Source organism: Arachis stenosperma, chromosome 4, assembly GCF_014773155.1.
Source record: "Arachis stenosperma cultivar V10309 chromosome 4, arast.V10309.gnm1.PFL2, whole genome shotgun sequence".
NCBI classification, from domain to species: Eukaryota; Viridiplantae; Streptophyta; class Magnoliopsida; order Fabales; family Fabaceae; genus Arachis; species Arachis stenosperma.
In genome coordinates this window covers 103,412,537-103,424,838 of record NC_080380.1, presented here as the reverse complement: position 1 = coordinate 103,424,838, position 12,302 = coordinate 103,412,537, and the positions used below count along the sequence as shown (strand labels likewise).

General features: G+C 38.6%; 1 non-coding gene across 1 annotated transcript; it reads left to right on the top strand.

Annotated features, from left to right (window-relative positions):
• Positions 1–9,694: 9,694 nt before the first annotated feature.
• LOC130978236 (small nucleolar RNA R71) lies at positions 9,695–9,802 on the top strand. Its single transcript, XR_009085890.1, has one exon. It is a non-coding gene; the product is annotated as a small nucleolar RNA R71 (small nucleolar RNA).
• Positions 9,803–12,302: the final 2,500 nt, after the last annotated feature.

The following is a 12,302-nucleotide window of genomic DNA, read 5'->3' as shown; positions in this document are numbered from 1 at the left end:
AACAAGAAACTAAAAGATAAGATTCTAGAATTTAAAGATTGAACCTTTCTTAACAAGAAAATAACAAACTTCAAATTTTTGAATCAATCACATTAATTGTTAGTGTAATTTCAAAAATTTGATATAAAGATAAGAAAAATATTTTGAAAATATTTTGAAAAAGAGTTTTAGAAATTTTCGAAAATAATAAAAAAATGAAAAAGATATGATTTTTAAAATTGAAAATTTGACTTGACTTGTAAGAAACAACTAATTTAAAAAGATTTTAACTAAGTCAACTCAAATTTTCGAAAATTAGGAGAGAAAAAAGGAAAAGATATTTTTTTAATTTTTGAATTTTTAAAGATGAGAGAGAAAAACATAAAAATGACCCAAAACATGAAAATTTTGGATCAAACACAAGATGCATGCAAGAACACTATGAATGTCAAGATGAACACCAAGAACACTTTGAAGATCATGATGAACATCAATAACATATTTTTGAAAAATTTTTGATGCAAAGAAAACATGCAAGACACCAAACTTAGAAATCTTTAATGCATGGACTCTAACAAACGAAAAATGCATATGAAAAACAACAAAAGATACAATCACAAGAAAACATCAAGATCAAACAAGAAGACTTGTCAAGAACAACTTGAAGATCATGAAGAACACCATGAATGCATGAATTTTCGAAAAATGCAAGAAAAAAATTTTTAAAGCATGCAATTGACACCAAACTTAAAAGTTGACTCAAGACTCAAATAAGAAACATAAAATATTTTTTATTTTTATGATTTTATGATTTTTTTTGGATTTTTATTAATTTTTCGAAAATATTTTTGGAAAAAACAAAAAAGAAAAGAGAAATTTTGAAAAAGATTTTTTAAAAAGTTTTTGAAAAGAAAATTACCTAATCTGAGCAACAAGATGAACCGTCAGTTGTTCAAACTTAACAATCCCCGGCAACGGCGCCAAGAACTTGGTGGACGAAATTGTGATCCTCAAAGTTGGACTCTTTGTACTTGTATGAAATTTAATTCGAGATAATAATGGCTCTTGGCTATGTGTGGACACAACTCTGTTCAACTTAACCAGCAAGTGTACTGGGTCATCCAAGTAATACCTTACGTGAATAAGGGTCGATCCCACAGAGATTGTTGGTATGAAGCAAGCTATGGTCATCTTGTAAATCTCAGTCAGGCAGATAGTAATTGATTATGGATTTTCGAAAATTAATAATAAGTAATAAACATAAAATAAAGATAAAGTTACTCATGTAATTCCATGGTGGGAATTTCAGATAGGTGTATGGAGATGCTGTGTTCCTTCTGAATCTCTGCTTTCCTACTGCTCTCATTACAGTTTTCTTACATCATTCCTTTTCATGGCAAGCTGTATGTAGGACATCACCGTTGTCAATGGCTACATCCCATCCTCTCAGTGAAAATGGTCCAAATGCTCTGTCACAGCACGGCTAAACATCTGTCGGTTCTCAATCAGGTTGGAATAGAATCCCTTGATTCTTTTGCGTCTGTCACTAACGCCCAGCCTTCAGGAGTTTGAAGCTCGTCACAGTCATTCAATCCCGGAATCCTACTCGGAATACCACAGACAAGGTTAGACTTTCCGAATTCCCATGAATGCCGCCATCAATTCTAGCTTATACCACGAAGATTCTGATTAAGGAATCCAAGAGATATGCGCCCGGCCTAAGGTAGAACGGAAGTGGTTGTCAATCACGTGCGTTCATAGGTGGGAATGATGTTGAGTGTCACGGATCATCACATTCATCAAGTTGAAGTGCAACGAATATCTTAGAATAGGAATAAAGAGAATTGAATAGAAACAGTAGTAATTGCATTAAAACTTGAGGTACAGCAGAGCTCCACACCCTTAATCTATGGTGTGTAGAAACTCCACGGTTGAAAATACATAAGTGAAAGGTTCAGGCATGGCCGAATGGCCAGCCCCCTAAAACGTGATCAATGGCCTCCTAAGATGAAGAATAAAACAAAACTGAGACCAAAGATGTAACGTGGTCAAAAAGACACTGAATACAATAGTAAAATGTTCTATTTATACTAAACTAGCTACTAGGATTTACAAAGGTAAGTAATTGATGCATAAATTCACTTCCGGGGCCCACTTGGTGTGTGTTTAGGCTGAGCTTGATCTATCTACGAGTTGAGGCTTCTTTTGGAGTTGAACGCCAAGTTGTAACGTGTTTTGGGCGTTCAACTCCGGGTCGTGACGTTTTTCTGGCGTTTTACTCCAGACAGCAGCATGGAACTGGCGTTGAGCGCCAGTTTACGTCGTTAATTCCCAAATAAAGTATAAACTATTATATATTGCTGGAAAGCTCTAGATGTCTACTTTTCAACGCCGTTGAGAGCGCGCCATTTGGAACTTTGTAGCTCCAAAATATCCATTTCGAGTGCAGGGAGGTCAGATTCCAACAGCATCAGCAGTCCTTTGTCAGCCTCCTATCAGAGTTTTGCTCAAGTCCCTCAATTTCAGCCAGAATTTACCTGAAATCACAGAAAAACACACAAACTCATAGTAAAGTCCAAAAATGTGAATTTAACATAAAAACTAATGAAAACATCCCTAAAAGTGACTTGAACTTACTAAAAACTATCTAAAAACAATGCCAAAAAGCGTATAAATTATCCGCTCATCAGCTCCCTAACCCAATGAAAGGGGTTTAGTTGTTTATGGCTCTAGAAATGGAAAATGGCATAAAAGAAGAATTCATGCTAAAAGTGCAGAAAAGTAAATCTATAGAGAGTAGTTCCCAAAAGTGCCAAGCTTCTCTATAGTTCAAAACTACTCCTATGTATACTACTCCTCTTGATCTTCTAGTGAGTTCTTCAAGTCCTGGATGTGGGCATTGGATCTTGAGTTGAAGCAGTTCTCATCTTTAGTGGGCCCAACTTACAGAGAAAGATGAATTAGGCTTTGGGTATTTAGTAAGATTTAACGTTGATTTCCATTGTGGGTTCGAGAACGTTAGTGGCATTCACTTTTTCCATTAACGTTCCAACCTCATGTATCAACGTTAATTCCAACGTTAGGGGTTTTAACGTGACCAATAATGTTACTTTCTCAAAGATTGGCCAACGTTATTGGGACTCACTTTTCCCAATAATGTTGGCTTATACCCCTTCGCAAACGTTAATGGGAACCACTTTTCCCATTAACGTTGCTTAGTGCCCCTATGTTTCTACGTTAAAGTCCACATTAGTATAGCTAACGTGACTCTTAACGAAGGTGTGATCCACCTTCGAGAGCGTTAGTGACACTCACCTTTGTCACTAACGCTCCAAATGCCCAAATTCTCTACGTTAGAACTCACGTTAACTAAGTTAACGTGGCTCTTAACGTAGTAGTGAAGCCATCTCCCAACGTTAGTAACAAAAGTGAGTGTCACTAACGTTGGTTCCTTGATCTCAACTCCACGTTAACTTTCACGTTTATGGTCTTAACGTGAAAGTTAACATAGGCAATGCTAGTTGGTCCAACGTTAGTGACAAAAGTGAGTGTCACTAACGTTGGCTTTTGTTTTCCTCTTCCACGTTAGAGTTTACGTTAACTAAGTTAACGTGACTCTTAACGTGGATCATTGCCAAGGCTTCCAATGTTAGTGATGTTCACTTTTTCTATTAATGTTGGAGTTTCTTTCTCTTCTACGTTAACTACCATGTTAACTTAGTTAACGTGGCAAGTAACGTGAGCTTTGGATGGCTTCACAGGCGTTATTGGTGATAACTTTTCTCATTAACGTTGCAAGCTTTACCATTCCACGTTAGTGTTCACGTTAACTAGGTTAACGTGAATACTAACGTGGTTCTTCCTTGCTTCCTTTGCCCTGAAAACAAGCAATTAAAGTGCATCAAAGCTCTAGCCAAAGTCATGAGATTATGCATCATCAATTTATCATGCAATTCTAGTAAAATACTCATGAAATTATGCAAAGTTCACAAAAGTTGCTTGAATCAAGGTGTAAGTGTAATTTCATCCAAAACTTGCCTTATTCACTAAGAAAATGCATGAAACTACCCTAAAACAGTAAAGAAAAGGTCAGTGAAACTAGCCTAGATGCCCTGGCATCACAACACCAAACTTAAAGTTTGCTTGTCCCTAAGCAAGTACTGAAGCATAAGAAGAATGAAATGAAATAACAAGAAGATAAGATAGAAGTAGCATTCTTGGTTTATGGGATTTCATGCATAGTAACTTAGGTTCTTTCCCTCTAGGTTTCAAGCTTTTATCAAATCCTTAGTCACCTTCTTGATTGCATCCTTTGAGGCTTCTTTCTTATTGATCCTTCTTTCTTTTTCAAAGTTATTTTTCTTTTTGCTAAGTGCTTTGTAAGAGGGCGACTCTTTATGATAAGCTTTCAGCCAACACTCCCAAACCAGTTGGTTTTAAGGTGCTAGGTGTTAAGACACCCCTAAGGACTTACTCCCTCAAGTCTCTTTCCCTCATACATACACACCACAGGCATATGGTTTGTTATTTTTCCCTTCTTGAGACCTTGGTGTCTAGCACCTCTTTGGGTTACTAAGTGTTTTGTATCAAAGGTTACTCTTGATAGTGGACTTTCAGCTGATAATCCCGGATTAGTTAATCCAAGTTACCAAGTGATAATGCACCCCTAAGAGCTTATTCATCCAAGTATATCCTTTGTACATAAACACCATAGACACATGCCTCAATTTTGAAACCCTTGATGCCTAGCATTGTTTCTTATTGTGTTTCTTCCCTTTTCACTTTTATTGCTCTTTCTCTTTTCTTATTGGGATCTTATTATTTAGCTAGTCTCAAAGGGTGTGTCTCAAACAAAGGACTTAGGATAGATAGTTGCTTTCTTTCCTTCTTTGGTGAACTAACTTAGCTTACTAATCAACCTACCACAAACATTCAGAATGCACTTCATAAAATAACTCCACTCTTGTTCTTTTCATAACATTTTCTTTTTGATTAACTTAAAGAGACAAGCATACAAGTAAGAAAAGTGAAAGTGAACACTTAAGACATTGAGCTAGCACACTTAGCCTAAGCAATAAAACTTAAATGCATAATTGAAAGTCCTAAGTTACCATGGAAGCATGTTCTATTTCATACATGATTTTCCTTATTTAAAGCTTTGAAAAAAGATAAACTAAGAAGGAACTTCACCACCTTTCACTTATTGGTATGCTCATGTTCTTCTGCTCCCTTGCCCTCTTGAAGTTTACTTTGTCCACTTGTGCTTCCTCTCATTCGATTCATTCTGGCTATCATCCAATCCTCCAGTGCCTTCCTTACTGATTCATGACTTTGTTCTATCCTTTCGCGCTCCACTCGTGCTAACTCATCTTTTACATCTTCATATTTTGTTATCCCAGGATGCAAAACAGGCAGTTGTCCGACTAGGTACCCAAGCCTGGCTTGGGTATTCACATGATACCCAGTCTCACTCATGTAGACACCTTCCAAAAATGCTCTATATTCATCAAAAAGATCTGCTTGTTTTCTTTGTTTCTGATGCATCTCATGGATGTGTGCACCTTGATGTGCTTCGATGTTGGTTAGCCTTTGGATGGCTTCTTGTTGCTAATCTTGCTTTTGATTCAGGTTGTGGAATGCTTCACTCCATTGTCTTCCTTGTTCCAATTGCTGGTCCATCAATTGTTTTTGCAATTCCCCTTGCTGATGCATCCATCTAGAGAATGATCCTTCTTGGCGGTCTATTAATTACAATTGAAACTCCCTTTGTGCCCCTTGATTTTCCATGCATTGCCTAGATAAGGTATCAATAGCTTCTTACAATTGGTGCATGCTTAAGGTGGCTGAAGTTTGCTCCTGTGGATGTTGTTCTTCTTCGGCTTGATGAGCTGGCCTCTTTCGTACCCTTCGTGGGGGTAGCGGAGTTGCAGCAGCGTGCATCCGACGATAAGTGATTGGAAGACCAACCTTTATCCACTCGGGGTTTCATCCTCAAATATCACCCTGGCCATTTTGCAAAGGCGAAAGATAGCGCTGGGATAACCCAACTTTCCTCCAGAATCTCTCTTCTCAGCAAGCTTCCGAATGCCTTGGGCTATGAGTTCATGAGCCTTGATCTCTCCTCCCTTCATTAGACATTGCACCATCGTTGCTCTCTTGAGGTTTACCTCTGAGTTATTTCCGGCTGGGAGGATGGATCCCCTTACAATTTCGAACCAACCTTTAGCCTCAGGGAGGAGATCTCCTCTTTTTATAAATTTGGGCTTCTTCTTAGGACCTCTTTCCCAATCTGCTCCTTGCACACATATATCCTGTATAATCTGGTCATAATTGGGGTTTTTATTCATTCTCGAGTGATAGCTTTCCTCTTCAAAGGGTATGCTTCTCAATTTCAACACTCTCATGATAGTCATGGGACTAAAGTCCACCATGACTCCTCTTACAAAGCTTGTGTATGAATCATCTGCCTTGTCTTGCCTAACTGCATTTGCATAGAACTCTCTTACTAGAGTTGCATTCACCCTTGTGATTGGATCAGTGAGGAGCTCCCATCGGCGTTGTTCCACCTTCCTTGTGATTTCTGGACACTCGGCTTTTGTGACTTGGAAGCCTAGTTCATAAATGATTTCTTTCTCAGTCATCCATCCATACTGGAGTGCATGATAAAAGGTTCTAAATCGCCCTTCATCAAAAGGAGGATGCTCTATGGGTGCCTTCCCTTTTTGTCTCTTGGAGCTTGATGATGCCATGCAAGATTGTTGATGTGTTGGTTATTCTCAAGATGGCTATGAGGGTGTATGTGAAGCCTTGGTGAAGGGTAATGTGAGTATGACCGAAAGAAGGGAATGGGAATGGTGAGCATAAGTGTGTATGGAGAAGTTGTGTGAAGGGGTTTATATAAGAAGACGGCAATTGATTGAAGGGTGTGGATTGATGATGTTGTTTGATAGTAGACGGTTGGGGTTTTAGGATTGAATGAGCACAAGGATCACCTCTTTTATGAGGGTCTTGGTTCGGTCCTTAAGATTGTCCACTCCTAATGTTGCATGGCAACACTTCCAAGGACATTCCCCATGAAGACAAATGTAAAATTCCTTTGGTGTAGTGGCCGAATCCCCCTTCCTCAATTGTCCTATCAAGTACCATTAATGTCCTTTTTGATTCCCTATATACGAAAAGAAAATGTAATGGGTTATTTGAAATTTTTGGAGGGAAAAATTTGTGAACTAACAAAATATTTATTTTTCTTTTGTTTTTGCATGACTAAATGCCTTCCACGAATGTAAATCAATCAACCATTAAGCTTCCATGCATGCATGTTGGTACACCAAATTTGTTTGTGATTACATGGTGCAACAAGTTTGGGGAATAAATCTTCCTCATAGGGTGTGTTCAAACCTCACTTGATGTGTTTTGAACACCAAACTTATCATGTACTATACGTTGCATGTAGAGGAGCTTTATATTAGTTGTCAAAATTGATTTGAAATTCCATGGAAATTGCCTTATTACTATTATTAGAGATTTAAGAAAAGAGGTATAGAACATGGGTTGCCTCCCATGAAGCGCTTCTTTAACGTCATTAGCTTGACGGTTGACCTTTGTTAGGGTGGTTGGTGGTGCTTGAAATCCTCTCCTCTTGCAGTGAACCTATGTCAATTGGCTTTGTTGATAAGCTCCATATGCTCCAAAGATAAGATTTTGTTGATAATGTACACAGGAGGCAGTTGAGATGGAATAGTGGGGAGGTGAGATGGTATAGATGGAAAGTATGTAGAGATCACTTCATCACCTGGTGAGAAATTTTCTGTAGGAATTTTCTTATTTCTCCATCCCCTTGGACCTTTTTTCTTTGTATCTTTTGATACTTGCTTGTTCTCTATAGCTTCTTTCCCTAAGGGATCCTTGTTGTTGCCTCTGCATGAATCTGGTGATTCTAGTCCCCTTGGATTACCTTTGAAGGTAGTTCTTCTTGAATATGTGACTTTCCATCCAATGTGATTTCCAATTGTGTTGTTTGTGCTTCCTTGTTTGTTTCTTGCATCAGTGTTTCATTCTGCTCTTCTCTTAATTCTTTGTTTTTTTGACTTGATTTTTGTGAGAGGTTGAAAACATTGAAAGTGAGCTGCTCATCATATATTCTCAGCACTAGCTCTCCTCGCTCTACATCTATGAGTGCTCTGGCTGTGGCTAGGAATGGTCTTCCCAGAATGATGGGATAAATAGGATTCTCATCCATTTCTAGAATAACAAAATCTGTGGGAAGATAGTAGCTCCCAACCTTAACTAGCACATTTTCAACCACTCCTGTTGCTTGTTTTTTGAGTTTTGTCAGCCAACCTGATAATTACATCAGTAGGAGTTAGTTCATTGATTTGGAGCTTCTTCATGAGGGAGAGAGGCATTAAGTTGATGCTTGCTCCCAAGTCACAAAGCCCTTTGTCAATCATTGTTCCTCCTATGGCACAAGGAATGTGAAAACTCCCTGTATCCTCTTTCTTTGTGGGTGGCCCTGGTTAAATGAGAGCACTGCAATCCCTGTTCATCCTTATAGTTTGTCCACCCTTCAATGGACTTTTTCTTCCTAGTAGCTTCTTTATATACTTGATGTAGAAAGGCATTTGCTGGAGAGCTTAAATAAATGGTATATTTACATCAAGAGATGCAAACATATCAAGGAACCTTGAGTACATTCTCCCTGCTACAACACCTTTAAGCCTGTGGGGAAAAGCTGCATATGGGTTCAACACCTCCTTCTTCTTTAGCTCTTCTTTGGATGTAAGTTGAGTTGTATAGCTTCCTTCCTCCTGGCTTTCCTTTTGGTTATTATGGAGGTGTTCTACTCCATTCATACTCCCCTCATTACTTGTGGTTATCATTTTGCATTCTTTCCATCTCACCTTCTTTGTTTCTCCTCTTGGATTCTTCTCTGTATCACTGGGGAATCCATCAGTGGGTTTGGGAATTTGTTGAGATAAATACCCAACTTGGGACTCCAATCTCTTGATGTTTTCTCCTTGGTTCTTGATATTGACTCGCACTTCTTCCTTAAACACTTTGTTGTCTTGGACTTCTCTGCATAAGTTTTCAAGTAGAACTTCAATCTTTGAGAGCCTATCATTTGTTGATGATGGTGGGTTGAGATTAGGTGGTTGAGAAGGTTGTTTAGATGGATGTTGGTAATATCTCTGTAGGTGTTTTGATGAGTAGCATTGTTGTTGGAGTTGAGGTTGTGGCGTCTCTGATCTTGCCCTTGGTCTTGTTGGTTTCCCCATCCAAAGTTGGGGTGATTTCTCCATCCAGAGTTATAAGTTTTGGAGTATGGATCATGGACTTGTCTAGGTGAGTTTCCAACATAGTTGGCTTGCTCCCAATCACCTTCTTCTCCTATGTTTACTCCTTCTTGAGCTGATGATAAGGTGATGGCTGCTGCAACTTGTTTCTCCTCCACCTTCTTGGTAAGATATGCTAGCTGCTTGGTGATCATCTTGTTTTGAGCTAACAATACATCTATGTGGTTCAGCTCAATTACTCCTCTGGTGTTACTTCTTTTGGAGGCATAAAAGTAGTCATTTTCAGCAACTGTTTCAATGACATCTATGGCTTCTTCAATGGTTTTTTTCTTGTTTAGAGAGCCTCCTGATGAATGATCCACAGCCTTCTTTGACTCATAGGAAAGACCTTCATCGAAGAAGTGAAGTTGAACCCACTCATTAAACATCTCTGGTGGGCATCTCCTTGTCAGGTCTTTGAATCTCTCCCATGCTTCATAAAGTGTCTCACCATCTTGTTGTCTAAAAGTTTGCACCTTAGTTCTTAGCCTATTGATCCTTTGAGGAAGGTAAAATCTTGCCAGAAACTTGTTCATCACTTCTTCCCAATTAGTTAAGCTCTCCTTTGGGAAGGATTCAAGCCATTTGGATGCCTTGTCCCTGAGTGAAAAAGGGAACAAGAGCAACCTATAGACATCTGGGTGGACTCCATTGGACTTCACTGTGTCACAAATCCTCAAGAAGGTGGTCAAATATTGATTAGGATCTTCTTGAGCACCTCCTCCAAATGAGCAATTATTCTGCACAAGAGTAATTGTTAGTGTGAGTGATGCAAATTATCAAACAGTTAGTGGGTTAGTGAGCAGAATTGTAATCAAAAGAGGAAAGACCGAAAAAAAATAAAAGAGGGTGTAGGGGGTGTGGAAGAAATTAAAATAAACTAAAAGAAATTAACTGAATAAACTAAACAAAAAGAAAAATGCTCAATCTAGTGATCTTCAAACACAATCATTGTTGATTCGAAATCAATCCCTGGCAACGGCGCCATAAACTTGATGCATGAAAACTTGTCTCTCAACAAATTTCCCTTCGGCAAGTATACCGAATTGTCGTCAAGTAAAACTCACAATAGATTGAGTTCGAATCCCACAAGGATTGATTGGTCAAGCAATTTTAGTTAGAAGAATGTCCTAGTTGAGCTAAACAGAATTTAGATTGAGATACAGAAATTTAAATGACTGGAAAGTAAATAACAGAAATTAAAGTGCAGAATCTTAGATGGGGATTTGGGGTAATGAGCATGAAATTAAATGGCAGAAAGTAAAGAGAATGGGTAAGCTCAGAAATGGGGAAATCATTGGGTTCAGGAGATGTTGCATTCTCCGGATCAAGTTTATTCTCATCTCTTCCTCAATCAATGCATTCATTGATCTCCTTGGCAATCTCAAGTGATTGGATCCCAATTCCTTGGCAATCCAATCTCTCTAAGCTTGAACAATTGCCCAATTCCTTGATTTAATTGCTCATGGGAAGAGATGAAGCGTGGTCACTGATTATACCACATGTATTTCCAAATCAAAGTGTTGGAAGGATTACATGTCACTATATCCGTCCAAACCCCAATTTGGTCCAACATGAGAAAGCATTTCTAGCATGATCTCCTCATCTCTTTTCCAAGGCTCAAAGGGGATCCAATTATGGAGAGTTTCTTTTCCAAGACAACTAACCAATTGAATTAAGATCGAAAGCTTTCTAGTAAGATCAAGAGAAAAGAAAGAAGAAGAAGAATGAAAACTATAATTGATCCATCAAATTACAACAGAGCTCCTAAACCCAATGAAAGGGGTTTAGTTGTTCATGGCTCTAGAAATGGAAAATGGCATAAAAGAAGAATTCATGCTAAAAGTGCAGAAAAGTAAATCTATAGAGAGTAGTTCACAAAAGTGCCAAGCTTCTCTATAGTTCAAAACTACTCCTATATATACTACTCCTCTTGATCTTCTAGTGAGTTCTTCAAGTCCTGGATGTGGGCTTTGAATCTTGAGTTGAAGCAGTTCTCATCTTTAGTGGGCCCAACTTGTAGAGAAAGATGAATTAGGCTTTGGGTATTTAGTAAGATTTAACGTTGATTTCCATTGTGGGTTCGAGAACGTTAGTGGCATTCACTTTTTCCCGTAACGTTCCAACCTCATATATTCACGTTAATTCCAATGTTAGTGGTCTTAACGTGACCACTAACGTTGCTTTCTCAAAGATTGGCCAACGTTATTGGGACTCACTTTTCCCAATAACGTTGGCTTATACCCCTTCGCAAACGTTAATGGGAACCACTTTTCCCATTAACGTTGCTTAGTGCCCCTATGTTCCTACGTTAGAGTCCACGTTAGTATAGCAAACGTGACTCTTAACGTAGGTGTGATCCACCTTCGAGAGTGTTAGTGACACTCACCTTTGTCACTAACGCTCCAAATGCCCAAATTCTCTACGTTAGAACTCATGTTAACTAAGTTAACGTGGCTCTTAACGTAGTAGTGAAGCCATCTCCCAACGTTAGTGACAAAAGTGAGTGTCACTAACATTGGTTCCTTGATCTCAACTCCACGTTAACTTTCACGTTAATGGTCTTAACGTGAAAGTTAACGTAGGCAATGCTAGTTGGTCCAACGTTAGTGACAAAAGTGAGTGTCACTAACGTTGGCTTTTGTTTTCCTCTTCCATGTTAGAGTTCACGTTAACTAAGTTAACGTGACTCTTAACGTGGATCATTTCCAAGTCTTCCAACGTTAGTGATGTTCACTTTTTCTATTAACGTTGCAGTTTCTTTCTCTTCTACGTTAACTATCACGTTAACTTAGTTAACGTGGCAAGTAATGTGAGCTTTGGATGGCTTCGCAGCCGTTATTGGTGATCACTTTTCTCATTAACGTTGCAAGCTTTACCATTCCACGTTAGTGTTCTCGTTAACTAGGTTAACGTAAATACTAAAGTGGTTCTTCCTTGTTTCCTTTGCCCTGAAAACAAGCAATTAAAGTGCATCAAAGCTCTAGTCAA